Source organism: Sinocyclocheilus anshuiensis, unplaced genomic scaffold (assembly GCF_001515605.1).
Source record: "Sinocyclocheilus anshuiensis isolate Anshui unplaced genomic scaffold, SAMN03320099.WGS_v1.1 scaffold1538, whole genome shotgun sequence".
Taxonomy (NCBI): Eukaryota; Metazoa; Chordata; class Actinopteri; order Cypriniformes; family Cyprinidae; genus Sinocyclocheilus; species Sinocyclocheilus anshuiensis.
The window spans coordinates 700,509-718,307 of record NW_015547762.1 but is presented as its reverse complement, the minus strand read 5'-3'; the positions used below and the strand labels follow the sequence as shown (position 1 = coordinate 718,307).

Below are 17,799 nucleotides of genomic sequence, written 5' to 3'. Positions count from 1 at the left end.
TATATATTTGAAAACATAGTAGAATTATGTTTTCAAATATATACACAGAGTATGACATACACACACAGTAGGACATTCTACCACATGTACATATATTATGAAGTGTATTATTGAACAAATTTACATACATTACGATATAAGTAAATTGTCACATATTTTTCAATATAAGAAAAGAGGCAATTCCTTATGTATTATTCATTCATTATTGTAATATACACCATATATTATTCTGTATATTTTCAATTTGAATTCAGTTTAATATTTTGATCTTTAATATATAAGGAAAAATATATTTTCTTTAAGTAAGGGAGGTCACAGAATCAACCCAGCAGCAAGACACCAGTAGTGATTACTGTCTGCTGATTGCGTGTCTCATGCCATTAGTTCAGCGTTTTTTGATATTGGGCATAAATTCTACATTCACATTTTGCTTGTCTGTTGTCAGCCGCTGACACCCTGTTTACATGATTTGTGCTTTTATCACATACACTACAGTGCTGCTTTGATAATAAATCACTCTGTTACCTGGGGGCTCGTGGCACAGTAATTGAAGTCACCCCATGCAATCCCTTGTGATCTGTACTGAGAGAAAAGGATAAAGAGAGGAGACTCTAAATTCCCTAATTCCTGATTTACGCTATGTATTCACTCAGTGTTTTAAACAGAGGAATGTGTCTATATGCTAATGGTAATCCCTCTCCTTCCCCTTCAAACAACAATTGACAATCTAAATATAGCTGTGCAGACTTTAGTGACTTAGTTCACGATTGGTCAGCCTAGTTCGGCATTAACACACTCTAATGAGATTTATGAAGAACATTCAGTGGAGAAATGAGGCCAGAGATCCATCTTATGCATGTGTGACAGATTTCATCCATCCTTAAGGATGAAAATGGATACATCCACTGCATATCCCTTTCTTTCCCCCCATATTCTTTCTTTCTTTCTTTCTTTCTTTCTTTCTTTCTTTCTTTCTTTCTTTCTTTCTTTCTTTCTTTCTTTCTTTCTTTCTTTCTTTCTGCACACTAAAACTGTCTGGATATATTGTGAGTGGTGGTGTGACAAATTACTTTAGCTTCAAATGACCATATAGCTAGTGGAGCAGGGCAGATCTAATACAGCTATACAGCAATATTGAAACATTGTGGTGTCTTTGCGCTGTGGGTGCGTTTGATAGATATTATTTTGGGGAGTGAAAACCAGGGTTGTCAGCTGGTCAGACTGACATGCCTTATTACCTCTGCAAAGTCATTTGGAGTGTGATAATAACCTTGGCTGGATCACTGGCCTCAGGAGGTTGGGGAGGGCTGGCTTGACTTGTTCTTGTTTACACCGGCATCCTATTTAGAATAGTTTTGTACTTGTTTGTGATTATATATTAACAGTTTTTCTATTAGACATAATGACTGTCTATTTGAAATGAAAACCAGTACAAACCTACACTTCCAATAAAAATGGAAATCATGTAAGCACTACCATTTAAAAGTTTGGGGTCAGTAGATATTTTTTTTTATAAGAAATTAATACTTATATTCAGCAAGGATGCGTTGATTTGACCAAAAGTAAAGACTTTTACATTGTTACAGAAGATTTTAATTTCAAATAAATGCTGTTCTTTTAAACCTTCTATTCATCAAAGAAGGCTGGGGAACATGTGACATGATTTTCACAAAAAAATATTAAGCAGCACAACTTTTCTTCAACACTGATAACAACAGGAAATATTTATTGAGCAGCAAATCGGCATATTAGAATGATTTCTGAAGGATCATGCGACAGGACAATTGCTGCTGAAAATTCAGCTTTGCCATCACAAGAATAAATTACATTTTAAAATATATTCAAACTTAAAATTATTCTAAGTACAATAGATTAAAATTGTACTATCTGACCGTATTTTTGATCAAATAAATGCAGCCCGGGAGAACATTTCCTAAAAAAAATATATAATAAATAAAAAAATAATTACTATAGAATACTAACCATCCCATTTTTTAAAAATAGTATTGTATTTGTAACATATGCAAAACAATTTTAAAACAGAATGTGTAGCAACTCATAAAAAGATAAAAATGTCAAGATTACTAACACATATACAAAACCAAATCTCATTACTTGTGCAATAGTATGTGAAAATAAATCACATTTCAGCCCAGAGTGAAATTACATTGGATGTCATAGACCTGAAAGCCAGGAAAATGCTTAAGGCATGGCACTAAATCTGTCACATACTGTAGGCTATGAAGTGCCACCTGTCCCTGAAGTATGCCCTTCAGCTAGCCAAGCTGTCAGTAGCAGTGTTTGACCTCCAGATGCTAACACACTCCCCTTAATATTTAGCCAATTTAGACAAAATATCATGTATATATTCAAATGCTTTGGTAAAAGCAATCCAACCTCTCGGTTCCCTCATACAGGACGGCCCACCTCCCATATGTTGTTATGTCAGTAGAATTAATTGTGCCTAATTGTAAAGGCATGTCCTTTTGTGGGGAGGATTTGCTGTGGTAAATGTGCCCTGGGGAGTGTGCAAAGGGAAAGTGTTTAGGCATGCAGCCTCTCTATGGCCTCTGATAGCTTGAGCACACACTCTGGAATGTTGACACTCACACACAAGTGCAAATACTGCCATACTATCAGCCACTGAGTCCCATAGTCACACTTCAAAGGCAGCGAAAACACACATGCACAGCGCAGACATACCTTTTCAAATATACACACTCCTAGAAATGCTATTCATTGTAAAAAAGGATTTTTCCCCACTTATATGTCTTTGGATGTTTTGAAATTTAGTTGGATTTTGTTAACACTTTCCCCAATGAATGGGGTAAGAAAACCCAAGTTTGCCCTTAATCGGCTTTGGCACTGGCAAGCATGCTTCTCTTGTTTGTTACAGGTTGGTCTGTTTTCACTTGTGTACTGTAAATGTCACTTTTTTTTTTGTGCATGCGTGCATGTTTGTTTTTGCAAACATCCTTGTCTAGCATGTCTCAGTGTGATCTTGAGGCATCGCTGGGGGAGTTCTCAGCCAGTCAGCTTCATTATACCCACTAATTACACCAAGAGCAGTTTCCAGAGCAGCTGTTCCACTCGTTCCTCCCTATCTCCCTCCAGCCCTCCATCCAGCTCTGTATCCATCCATCCATCACACTTATGCTCTCTTTATCTCTTTCGTTCTCCCATCTGAGTGTACCAAAGTCTCCCCTACAGCTCCTTCCTCCCCTACCTTCATGCGATTGGTGCTTGTGATGAAGAGAATTGAATCAGCAATTATCCCTAAGCAATACCGTGAGTTGCGTCATAAGGCTGTGCTCTATGATACGGGTCTTTTGGATAAACAACTTAACAATAACAGGCCATATATTCTCCGCTAGACACGTGTACGGTTTGTGGTCAGTGTAGTTGGTGGCCATGTATGGTGTAATACTGTATCTAAATCTACAGTACAGCCCAATCAGTGTTGAGAAAACATAGGTATTTTACGAGGTAGTGATTTCATATAAATTTGTATGATGTAATTTGTACAAAATAGTTAAATTATTAAAAAAAAAAAAAAGCATGAAGGTTTACCCTTAACCCCATCCCTAAACCCAAATATCTATGGGGCATCGGCGGATCATATGAAAATGTATGAATAATGTTGTACAAATTCATATAAATTAGCTACCAATTCACAAAACATAAAATAATCAAATTTGAGCATCTGAAATTTCTTTGGACACTGCATTGAACAAGATAGGATGTCATGCTCTGTGGTGCCTTTTTCAACTAATAATTTTGAATAATATGTTTGAGTGGAAATCAATGGAACAAAAAGTGTAGTGTGATGCCCTTTTATGTTTTATGTTTCTTTATCATTATTCAAGCGTGTGTATGCTATAACAATATCCAACAGTGGATATACATGCATTACAAGAGAATTGTGTAATTTTTGTTATTTTTCTGGAACATCGTGAACATTTCCACCACAATGCCATTTCCACCATCTCAAATTATGTATGTGTGTAACGCCAATATGTGGTGGTAATGAGTGATTTATAAAAATAGAATAAAATAACAGATGCCTTGCTAAGACTTATTTAATAGCATTTTATGTACTGTAAAAACATACAAATAATTTATTAAGAATATTGTTCCATAATTTGACAAAACAAGAAATATTTACCTTTTTCGCTTTTTTTTCATGCATCACCTGTCATATTTAATTTCAAACATTTTCTTGACTGACGCTATTGGTAATTTGGTAATTAAAAAATAAAAAAGCTAAGACTTATTTAATAGCATTTTATGTACTGTAAAAACATACAAATAATTTATTAAGAATATTGTTCCATAATTTGACAAAACAAGAAATATTTACCTTTTTCGCTTTTTTTTTCATGCATCACCTGTCATATTTAATTTCAAACATTTTCTTGACTGACGCTCTTGGTAATTTGGTAATTAAAAAATAAAAAAGTAACTCTTCATAAGGTTTTTAGTGGCAAAACTGTTGATTTTGATGGAAATGATGCAAAAAATAAATGTAAATCCGTTTCACATAATACTGTGTGTAATACTGTGTTTCACATAATTGTGTAGAATTGTTTTACTTGATCTTTACAGAATCATTGTTTGTTTTTAAATGTAACACTTTTTTGATGGACTTTCATGGCCTTTTGAAGGTCTGTGCCTAGAAATACAGGTAGAGTAAATAGCCTAAAAAAACACCTGAAAATGAGACTAAAAGGCAAGACCATTTTAATTGATTTATAATTAAATAATTAAAATTTTAGATTATTTTAATTACCTTCAAGTTCAAATCAAAGTTTTTTTTGATAGCATTAATTTACTTGTGTCTGGTTAGTCTGAACTCACTTTTGATAGTGAGGAAAACCGCACATGTGTTACCTTTATATTCCTACAAGGTTGCAAATACACTGCTCTTAAGGTTTGACATTCTTTGACACAATTTGCTGAATGCCTCATAAACTCAACTGGATTAAGCAGGAACTAAAATCTCACTTGTATCTAAACCCCTTTTTTCCCAGATCTGATGGTGATTTGAAGAACTGCAGCAGATTTCCAGTGTACGTATTTACCATCCAGCACTTTGCTGTTCCCCTCTGCTGCTGCTGATCGGCGGATATAATCGCATCAGTGCTCCAAACAAAATGGCTTCCACAGTGAGAAAATGTCAGCACCTGTTTTTAACACTCATCCTTCTCCCTTTGGTAAGCTATGTGCACGCTTTATCTTATATAAACAAGGCAGATCCATTGGATTAATGGGCCTGAATTGCATAAAAGTACCACTGATTTAAACATGACGGAACTGAAAAGCACAATACATTCCTAATTGTAAAATGGAGACTGACCATTCTAGTATATATATATACAGTGGGTACGGAAAGTATTCAGACCCCCTTCACTTGTTGCATCTTTCCCAAAAAGACTCATGGCTGTATTGGATCAAAAGGGTGCTTCTACTAAATACTGAGCAAAGGGTCTGAATACTTAGGACCATGTGATATTTCAGTTTTTCTTTTTGAATAAATCTGCAAAAATGTCAACGATTCTATGTTTTTCTGTCAATATGGGGTGCTGTGTGTACATTAATGAGGAAAAAAAATTAACTTAAATGATTTTAGCAAATGGCTGCAATATAACAAAGAGTGAAAAATTGAAGGGGGTCTGAATACTTTCCGTACCCACTGTATATGGCTTCAGAGAATAAATATTCCAAAGAGGAGAATAAAAGGTTTGAATGAGACCGAGAGTGTGCGGGAGAAGGAGGAAGAGAGAGAAAGAGCGTGAGAGAAATTTATAGCGGGTGGGGTCTGAGGGAGAAAAAAGACCCTCGCACATCCTTTTTCATCCTCTTTCTCTTGTTATTGCTTTCTGTAAATAATCCACATACAATAGGTCAAATGTAAAGGCATTTATTGTTTCCTGGATGACTGCTCGTTTCATACACATGGTATCCTCTCATAACTGAAGGGAGAAGTGCCTTCTTTGTTTACATGAAGAACCATTCTCTCTTTGGTCTACTGTCCGTGCCTCCAGCTGAGGAGAAACAAACGTCCAAGGGCAATTTACGTCACCATACACACTGGCACTTAGATGGTTCCTGGCTTCCAAAGATCATTGGCACCAGACAGGCCAAATGTAAACTGTCCAAGAGCCAAAACAGTTATGGTACAGTGAGTAGTTCAAGCAACAAAGGCCATGCTGTTTTATTTCACTTTTAGTTAACACTAAAAGCTGGCAGTGGCATTGCATTGGAACGTTTACAGGAGGTTATGCTTCTGCTCTGTCTCAGTTAGCAGATTTAATTATGACCATTACAGGATGAACAATGTTACTTCTGCTGACAAAAATATTTGCAAGTGTCTGTTTAGTAGTGTTGAATGAAAGTCAATGACAGGTTCAAAAACATGTATGAACTAAAGACAAAACAAACTTTCATTATTATTAACAAATGAGTAAAGGCCAAAAAAAATGCTATAAAACAACAATTGAGGTAGGTAGAGTGTAGTACTATAAATTAATTGAAATGACTAAACTTATAGGCTATTATGCACAATAGGGATACAGTTCCAAGTCATGATTTTATCTAGATTTTGGCCTAGATTTTCCTATCTGTATTCTCTCATATTGATCTGATCACCACACATAAGCAACAATTTTTGAAATAAATCTAATCAGCAATAAATGTAAAAACGCTCAAACTAATTATATACTATGAGCTTGTTTATACTATGACTATGAACTAATAATATACACATTTTTCCCATTACATATAATGTTGCAAAATTCTAAATCACAGATTTAGAAATTTTAGGTTTGATTTTGATTCCCTTTACGCTAATGCTCATGGTAATATAAGATTAAAAGAAAGAGTTTCCCTACAGACATCAACTAATCCCACAGTTCACTTAGGTTTTTTCCTTCCAGTTCCAGTTAATCTGGGGATTACTGATGTGATACACTGTATGGGATTATTGTTACAAGAGAAAAACAAAGGAAACTTGGAATGAGTATTTCCTCTACTTTTCTATTTTGATTTGTTTCCAGCATGAAATGACGTGGTGTTTCATTAAAACTGAAGTATTTTTAAACTTTACAAAGCTTCTTGCCAGTTTATCACATCGTAATATGCAGAAACAACTTTAAATATGACTATAAACTGTAAATAAGACAACTATAATTTGTTTGCCATTTACCTGAGTGTAAATGCCATGTGATATTCCCATACCCACACTGAAGACAGCAGACAGAGAAAAATAAGTAAATGTCACGCTTTTCAAAAAAATAGTCACTGACAAAACATAGACTGGTATAAATAAATTTCAATTCCTTTTGTAGTGGCGTAGAAAGATAAAGGGGACAAAAAAGTAAATGTAAAATGTAGTTTGACAGCAAAAGAAGCAGGAGGGGAAAAAAGAAAGAAAGAAACTTACTGGGAATGAGCTAGTTTTATGGATTTGCTTGTTTGTATGAATGTTTGTGTTGCTGTCATGATGTAGGAGTGAATTGCATAGTCTCTTTATGATGGAAATCAGCTTTGTGATGCAGCCAGGGTGAGGGGTGAGAGCTTACACAGCCCTCATGAATATTAATACAGGTGCTCATGTTTATTAAATGTTGCTCATGTTTTCAAGGCAATGCACAAGGAGCATGGTGCTCTGAGACCAGTTATCGCAGTAACCACAATCTCAGGGGTCTCAAATCAGCAGTATTAAGGAGGGTTTCAAAAGTGATTAGTTTATTATTATCTCATAATGTGATTTCATATTCTGTTAAACCCATTGTGCATTGTAGTTCTGTTGATGAAGGACTTTTCTTTTAACATGGGAATCTGTTCAGGTTTAAAGGCATAGTTCACCAAAAATGAAAATTTGCTGAAAATGTACTCACCATCCGGCCATCTAAGATGAATTTGTTTCTTTATCATTACATCACTTGCCCACCAATGGATCCTCTGCAGTGAATGGGTGCCATCAGAATGAGTCCAAACTGCTGATAAAAACATCACAATAATCCAAAAGTAATCCTCAGGACCCTAGTCCATCAATTAACATCTTAAAGAAACAAATCCAAGGTGTTCTAACTTTAAAGTCCATAATTCATTATAACTGCTGTCAATCGATAAAAATTTTTTTTACCAATTAACCACACATTTTTTCCTGAAATTAATCACGATGAATCCCACCTAACATTAAAGTTTTTAAATATACTTTTATATTGCAATAATTTCTCATTCAACTTTTAATGTAAGTGAACTTATGACAATCTTCACATAAACCCATTATAATAAATCCCATATTTACCTGTGCCCTTCAGCAAGTAGGAAATATACAGAAATTGTTAACAAACAATTAGTTTGTAGTTATCAAACACTATATTCTAAATTAAATATAGTTATACGCTTCAAAAGTTACTGATTTCCTCTTTTTCTTTTGTTCTTTGAATAACAGACATCACAGCAGCTGGGTTATTAGGTTATTTGGCTGCTATTACTTTAAGAGCTGCCGCTGCTGAAAGTGAAGCAGATCTGACACACATGCTCGCAGTTTCATTCGCGCTTTAATATTAAATGATACGGGCTACAGCGCGCACCACCATATTTGTGCATGCAGTTTAAGAGCACGCACTACGAGCACAGTATAACGGCTGTCAGGACAGGAAAATTCGCTTTTACTAGCATGTCTCATCTGACTGCAGTTCACTGTTGTTCTACTGAAGCTCCCTCGTCACCTCGAGCTCGTTTGACTAGCGTCTGGTGCTGAGATGAAGTGGAGTGCGCATCTGAAAAGTCTTCCATTTGATGTGGTCGTAAAGATGTTCTGCATGCAATTCTAATCAATAAAAAAGAGACAGAAGCAGCATTTGTGAGTGGGGTGGCCAACCCTAGCTCCGCCCCTGCGTTAAATATTTTTAGCGCGGTTAAACTGGAAAAATTAATCGCCTGTGTTAACGCGCTAATTTTGACAGCACTAATTATAACCCTTGCCCTAGTGAAAAAGTCCATCACCTGTTGTCCTCTCATATTCAAATTCACCATCAAAAATTTCTTAGAACTGTTTTCGCTTGTACACAGTGATTGCTCTATGCATATATCTCTCCTGATTCAGACAAGATGAATTTTCACTGGAGGAAATGTTATTAAATGTTATTATAGATTATGGTAATTGGCCAGAAACAATTGTTTAAAGATGAATGCCTTAATTATAGATTTGCACAAGGGATTAATTGATGGACTTGAGTCCATATTGATTAGTTTTCTCTCACATTTTGCTTTGGCCTTCAATGTTATCTCAAAGTTTTCAAACAATATTTCTAATACAAACATGTCACAATATGGTTTATTAAACCCCTTAACTACAACTGTAAACACAACTGTAACCTAGTTGACAGCAACAAACAAGTCTTTGCTCATATCCATTAATAAAGACTGGATACATGTGAGCGTCAAGATGTACTCTAACAGACAATAACAGTATATTGACAGAACTGATTTGTTTCTATTGCAACTGTTCAACTGGATGGAGAACACCACCTTGTGTGTGAAGAAACGTATGTGCTGTGGAACATTTGTCCATTTTGTTTTGCTACAAAGATATAAGATGAATGGTCTGGTAGTGCATGAAGCAGGAAGGAGTGATTGTTTAAAGCGTACACTGAGTGGGAGAGATAAGAAGGAGCAGACATTTGGATTGGCTCAGAATGTCATTCGACCCTGGGCTGAAGATATTTAATGTCTTGTGTGCTGTGTGTGGGTGTGTGTAATATTGTCTCTATTTGAAAACTGTTTAACATTAAGATAAGCAATATTCAAGACCTACTTGGAATGAGCAGCAATTTATATGAATATTATTTTTTTCTCCTAACACTAAATTAAAGAATGGTTTTCAGAAAGCACCACAGCAGCAATGGAAGATTACCAATTATATTTACAGATAAACAAAGCTTTGTTTATTTTCTCTCTTAGCCCTTCTAAAAGATCTAGAACTTAAACTGTGTTTATAATTATGAATGCCGTCTCATAAATCATATTAGATGTTGAGTGAAATTATGTTTATTGTCTGTAATTTTGAAGTGGGTTTAAACATGTATAGTAATTTGGAATGCAATAATTGCATTTAATTTATTATTAGTTCCTTGAAAGTCTCACTTTGGCTACTGTCAGGCTGCTGTCATGGTTTATTTAGTAACCTTGTACTCTGTCAGTTTGGATGTATCATCACAGCCTACAAGAACTCTTGACGGATAAAGTGTTGCTTTCTAGAAGTTTAGACATTAATCTAATATGATCCAGGGGCCCTTAAGGGGTGCTTTGTAAAAAATACAGAAGAAAAAGGGGGAAAAAAAGACCTTCTGAAATTAAGATTATTGCTCTTTCATAATTTCACACATATAAAATAATTTGCAATGTATCACTTTAATTTCTGACCAGTGTTTAAAAGGGCTGTCAGTCCTATATTTAAGTGCTAAACACTGTTAAGTTCACACACAGTTCGGTTATTTAAAGAAAAATATTTCACACAAAAATTTAATTTTGATAAACTTTTACTCACCCTCAGGCCATCCAATATGTAGACAAGTTTGATTCTTCATCGGAAGAGATTTGGAAAAATTTAGCATTACAAAACTAGCTCATCAAAGGATCCTCTGCAGTGAATGGGTGCCATCACAATGAGAGTTCAAACAACAAGGATTGAAACGCCTAAATAAATGGATTTGTTTTTTACAAATACACAGCTTTCCTCTTCACAAGATGATGGACTGGAGTTGTGTGGATTACTTGAGGATTATTATGGCATTTTTATCAGTTGTTTGGACTCTCATTCTGTCAGCTCCAATTCACTGTAGAGCATTCATTGATGAGCAAAATCATTTCTGATAAAGAAACAGACTCGTGGCCTGATGATGAGAACATTTTAAGCACATCTTTATTTCGTGTGAACTATTTCTTTAAAAAAGTGACAACCTCATTCTAAGCAAACGCATACTCGTCAATTTTCTGGCAATCCATACTTGAAAACTACAGCTTGCTAGAAACTGCATACTCTATGAGTAGATTCTTCTTTTGAAAAAGTACTTACTTTGTGACTTTTACAAAGTACTGTATGCTCAACGTATACAGCTGTTGTATCTAAATCAAACATTTCACTCTATTAAATACTGTATCTTTCAGATCTACTGCATGCACCCAGACTGTGTCATTCAGTTAGAGAAAGAGAAGTGCATGGAAAGGATGACAATGGATGACCCTAGCAGTGAACCTGAATTGGGTAAGAACTTCATTTATGTGCACTCTGTGTTTGTATTTTTAGAGGCAAAATTGGAAAAATTAAAAAAAAATGTAATAACAATAGTTATAACAATAATACTACATTTAAATACATTTTCTAATAAAACAATCCTCAGCATGATCAATCAAATGTGTGAGTCTGTGTGTGTTTTGGTGATGTGTTTATGTGGTGGTGGTACTTATTATGTGTCAGACTGCAAGTACATTATGCATATTTGCTAATTCAATCCACACAGTTTTTGAGTTGTAATTTTAGATCCCCACATACAGTAAATGCTGCATGTTACCATTTTGTTATGCAGTGCAAAACTATTAGTGTTTAACTGTGAAGTGAAGCAATAGATTTACCAGAGACTAAATATTTTAGTCATCTAAATATGGCATGCTTGCAGATGTTTATAATAAGAAACATTTAAAATAAGTTTAAAAATTAGTTTCTATTTAGATTATGGATTTTAGAAGTGATCTGAAATAAATGCTTGATGATATTAAGCTTAAAGCTGTCAAGACTAAGCTGGAGAATGTAAGACCTTGTGATGGTTCACAGGAAGTGGAGGGAAGATCATAAGCTCAGAGCTTTTCCAGAACCGACTCTGACACCCCTCTAGTGCTGTCTGCATGTGGCATTGATCATAATGCTTTGGACAGTCACAATCACAGTCAGTAATGAAATGCTGACATTTTGATTTGACAAGAAGCTGTCCTTAGGGAATGGATTCATGCGTTAACATGAAACTAGAGCTGCCCACAGTTTTAGGCTATAAACTGAAACTTAGGGAGGGGACCAGCTAACAAAAATAGGTTCCAAGAACATTTTGCAAATGTTTTGAGAACATTATTAAAAAGCAGTTAACTTGAACAAATGTTTAAGTTAGCTCTGAGAACGTTACCTGTTAGCTGGGGGAATACATGTACATTCAATGTTTACTCACCGTCATGTTGTTCCAAACCCATAAGACCTTTGTTCATCTTCGGAACACAAATTCAGATATTTTCAATGAAACCTGAGGGCTTTATGAATCTGCATAGACGGCAACGCAACTGACACATTCAAGGCCCAGAAAGGTAGTAAGGACATTGTTAAAATAGTCCATGTGACATCAGTGGTTCAACCGTAATGTTATGAAGCTATGAGAATACTTTTTGTGCACAAAGAAAACAAAAATAAAAACTGTATTCAACAATTTCTTCTCTTCCGTGTCAGTCTTCACCATACTGATGTCACATGGACTATTTTAACGATGTCCTTGCTACGTTTCTGTGCTTTGATCGTGGGAATATCATTGCTGTCTATGGAGGGTCAGAAAGCTCTCGGATTTCATCAAAAATATCTTCATTTGTATTTGAAGATGAACAAAGGTTTTACAGGTTTGGAACAACATGAGGGTGAGTAATTAATGAGAGAATTTTCATTTTTGGGTCAACTATTCCTTTAAAGCAAATAAATGCAGAAAGCACATAACACACAGGATTACTGGAAGCTTGCTGTGGTTTGTGTGGGCTACAGTAGCCGGTTTACATCACTTCATCTTTATCTCATTATTTTGCCAAATTTACTAATTTACTTTACCTATTTTTAGCTGCTGAAAATAAGCGCTGATTGGATCATTGGCTCTTTGAATAATTTATGTATTTCATAAGTAGTCATAATTCATAAGTTAGGTCTTGTAATGCTCTCAGAAAGTCTCCTACAATATGGAAAGCAGTGATGTGCAGTATTTCAGGAAGATTCTGGAGAACAAAGACAAACAGCCCTGTCTTTTATCTAATCACGCATCTGTGTCCAATTTGCACAAGTAATTAAAGCTGTTCTCAGGAGAGAAATCATAATCTGTCATTTTGTGTGAGCGTTTCACTGTATCCCTGGAAGAAAAATGTCCTCCTTGCGACCCCAAAGAATTGAACTATGCTCGTTTGTGTTCACATAATAATTCTTTATATGCATTTCTTAATCTATAAATACAGTATATTTGCTTGTAGAATAATCTCCCAGCAGTATTTTACATTAAAACACTGCCTTGGGTCTGTGCTATAACAGAGCTTATGGCCAACTAAACAGGCAAGGCTTTGGAATATGTAGTGGTATTATTTTTGGGCCATTTTCCATCAATTTCCTTTTATATAGGCTGCATCCAGTTTCTGGAGCTTTCTCAAGCACAAGCTCCTCCTTTGGGTCTGTGTTTGGCACTGCTGCAGAGAAAATGAGATTGATATAAATACCTAACATGACAGACAATAAAGAGTGTTTGACAGCTGTCGGTTTTAATAGCTACTCGGTGCCAGCTCTTGAGTGATACATGTCAGTTTGCTTTATGCAGGAGTCTTTATTGAGACAGTACTGCCAGAGGCCCATCAATTATTCATCTCAAATAAATGTTTTGTTAAAAAAACAAAAACAAAAATACATTAAAAGTTGCTAAAGAGAAAATGTGCACCCCCAGTTATTATTTTAATGGCTTTGGAATGTAAGCATGACCTAATTAATATGGTAATAGGCACATGTTATTATAAATCTGGCTTAATATGCAACATCCAGTTTTGCACAATATGTAACAGGGGTTCCTGCTCCATCTTTGTATCCCATCATGGAAATTACTAAATTTCAAAAAAGTAAAGGACACTTTTATAATGAATATAGCTCTTTCTAGTTATGTCAAGCTCTACATTTTAAAATTTATTTAAATTTTTTTTTTTTTACTTTAAATGTTATTTTATCAGATAGAAATTGCTATTTGTGGGAATAATGAAAAAAAACTAATCACAAATCACAAAAGTCACATTGAAGAATGTTCATTTAAAACTTCTGAAATGACATTAATAAAGATAATAAAGATAAACATTATTTTATTTATTTATATATATATATATTAAATCTTAAAAAATTGCATGTTATTATTAATATAATTTATCCTACAAAGGGTCCTATGCTTAAAACATGTTTATCATTCCTGTTTTAAATGAAAAGATGCTTAAGATTTGGAATGGAAAATTCCATCTTAAACATTCTAGAATGTTGTATGAAACTACAAAGATATGTTGGACATAAACCAAAATGAAATAAACCAACAAAACAATTAATTCTGATTGTTGAAAGTATTGCTATGTGTCTTTGTTGCAGATTGTTATAATTCAAGAGACAAGATGTTAAAACACAAACAGTCAATGAAGACGAAGAAGAGAATGATGTGTGCTCCCGGTGCCTATTTATACTATAGTTGCACCGGAAGTGATGTCATGGCTGTCGCCGGCCAACGTGTTGGTGTTTTTTCAATGTATGCTTCAGACACGGGTCACGACGAGGCGTTCCCCATAGCGACCCCTAGAGGACGCAGTTCGAAGTTCCCATGAAAGGGAACTAACTATAAAGGGACTAGATAAAATATATTGTTAGTTCTTCTGTTTTAATGAAGTCTTTGCAAGAATGTCTGGGTAATATTTTGAAAGCCCTGTGAAAACATTCTAACATTTGCTAGGGCTGAGAGCAGAGGGAAAACACAGCTGGCAGATGCTGTTCTGCTCATGCAAATCAAGATCAGCAGGCTTTTTTCCCAGTACACACACACACACAAACACACACACACACACAGACACACTTGCTCTCTTTACTATTTCTCTTTGAATCCTTAATCCTTGATGGAGATGATAAGATGCTTTAGCATCACATGGTTAGTTCACTGTGAAAGTCTCTTTTCCCTCTGAATATATCACTAGAGGGATTTATTGAAGAGCAATGCCAAAATAAAAATAGATAAAGGGATAAATAAATAAGCTAAGATGTTCTGCATGCTCATATACACATATACAGACACAATAAAAAACATATCACAAAGCTATGCTGACAGCATGTGATTATGTGTAGAGAAAACAGAGAAAGAGAGAGAGAATAACAAAGATCGACATGGTTTAAATTTCTAATTATCTTAACATTCAATTTGGGGGAAAAAACATTCGATTGATATTTAATGACTGAGTTGCATTTTCTTTTTATATTCTAAAATGCTGTGGCATTGTTTTGATTGAATTCTTGCAATCTATTGCCTTATTGAAGCAGATGGAAGCCTATTTTTGTCGCTTGTCATTTGCGCTGATTTTCACTGAATCATAAGAATGGCTGTCAAGTAGCACACCTAAATATATCTTAAACTAGGCTGTTCTATTCTCAGGTGCCGTAAATACCCCAATACAAACTGGTTCAGAGGCAGAGTTACCACAAAACTTTAATCTTGAGATCTTATAAGCACAGAAGTTCGACATTTTAAATTAAAATAGTTTTAATTACAATAGTATATAAGTGTTACCCCATACACAACTGTAATATATACAGTATGCACAGATATTAAATTTCCATATATATTTAGTATATTGTCATATAAAAACACATATGCAATCTATTAAAAATTGGAGCAATTTCATACATTAACATATGACATATATGTGACCCTGGACCACAAAACCAGTCTTAAGTCGCTGGGGTATATTTGTAGCCATAGCCAAAAAAACATTGTATGGGTCAAAATGATTGATTTTTCTTTTATGCCAAAAATCATTAGGACATTAAGTAAATATCATGTTCCATGAAGATATTTTGTAAATTTCCTACTGTAAATATATTAAAACTTCATTTTTGATTAGTAATATGCATTGCTAAGAACTTCATTTGGACAACTTTAAAGGTGATTTTCTCAATATTTTGATTTTTTGCACCCTCAGATTCCAGATGTTCAAATAGTTGTATCTCTGCCAAATATTGTCCTATTCTAACAAACCATACATAAATGGAAAGCTTAGTTATTCAGCTTTCAGATGATGTATAAATCTCAATTTAGAAAAATTGACCCTTTATGGTCCAGGGTCACATATGATTGCTACATGTAATACATAAAATGTACATACTTGTTGGTTAGGCGGAGATTTAAATCTATTATATTCCATGTCTTCCCGTGTTATCCTCTAGTCTGCCGATGGATGTGGGACAACCTCACCTGCTGGCAGCCAGCAAAAATTGGTCAAGTGGTCTGGATGCCTTGTCCTGAGCTATTTGATGTCATGAGTGAGGAGAATGATGGTGCGTACATGAACAATACCTCAAATTGTGAGGCTTATTGAGAAGATATGATATTAAGTAGGTTTTTGCCTGGGAATCAGTCCTTATCTATAGACCAGAATAATATAAAGAATTAGATTGTAAATTTATTTTAGTATTATTTATTAGGCAATTTAGATAATTTTTATATGATCAGTTTTAGTCATTTTGTTAAATGCTTTTGTCTATTAGCTCCATTTCTTTTATTTCAGTTTTAGTTTTTGTCATTTTTTTAAAAAGTCTATATATATTTCACAAAATAATTTGATTCATTATTATTTGGCTCCTCATTCTTTCTTTCTTTCTTCTTCATGAAATGTATCGGATTTTGGCACCTTTTGTAGAGTTCGGAAAGGTCAGCCGTAACTGCACCGAGGATGGCTGGTCAGAGATGCTCCCTCACTACGTAGATGTTTGCCCTTTTAATGAAAATGGAACAAGTCCAGTAAGTGTCCTTCACTTTTCCTGCTTTCTGTTCCTTCTGTATCTCCTTAGAAGATTCCTAATCCCTTTCAGCCTTCAAAATTTCTAAAGAAATGTATTTATTGTATTGACATCAATTAGCATTTCTTCTCCTTGTTTGCAGGACATGTACTACGTGTCAGTAAAGGCTCTGTATACTGTGGGCTACAGCACCTCACTGGTGTCTCTCACCACTGCCATGGCCATTCTCTGCAGGTTCAGGTGAGAGGTCAACCCAGGTCAAGAAAGAGGTCACGAGCGTTCATTCTATTTTTAAGCTTCAGTGGAAACTAAATAATATATATGGACACATTTGTCTTAGTGAAGTGTTTAGAAAATGCCTGCACATAGGTATTAAAGAGCTTTCACTAATAGGCATTTTTATACACAATTGTAAATTATATGTGACCCTGGACCACAAAACCAGTCATAACGGTCAATTTTTTGAAATTGAGATCTATTAATCATCTGAAAGCTGAATAAATAAGCTTTCTATTGATTTATGGTTTATTAGGATAGGAAAATTGCCTTTAAAGTTGTCCAAATGAAGTCCTTAGCCATGCATACAGGTGCATCTCAACAAATTAGAATATGGTGACATGCCAATCAGCTAATCAACTCAAAACACCTGCAAAGGTTTCCTGAGCCTTCAAAATGGTCTCTCAGTTTGGTTCACTAGGCTACACAATCATGGGGAAGACTGCTGATCTGACAGTTGTCCAGAAGACAATCATTGACACCCTTCACAAGGAGGGTAAGCCACAAACATTCATTGCCAAAGAAGCTGGCTGTTCACAGAGTGCTGTATCCAAGCATGTTAACAGAAAGTTGAGTGGAAGGAAAAAGTGTGGAAGAAAAAGATGCACAACCAACCGAGAGAACCGCAGCCTTATGAGGATTGTCAAGCAAAATCGATTCAAGAATTTGAGTGAACTTCACAAGGAATGGACTGAGGCTGG

At 35.0% G+C, this 17,799-nt stretch overlaps 1 pseudogene; it reads left to right on the top strand.

Annotated features, from left to right (window-relative positions):
• The window catches only part of LOC107704524 (pituitary adenylate cyclase-activating polypeptide type I receptor-like), a 28,018-nt pseudogene that overhangs the window by 2,437 nt on the left and 7,782 nt on the right, over positions 1-17,799 (top strand).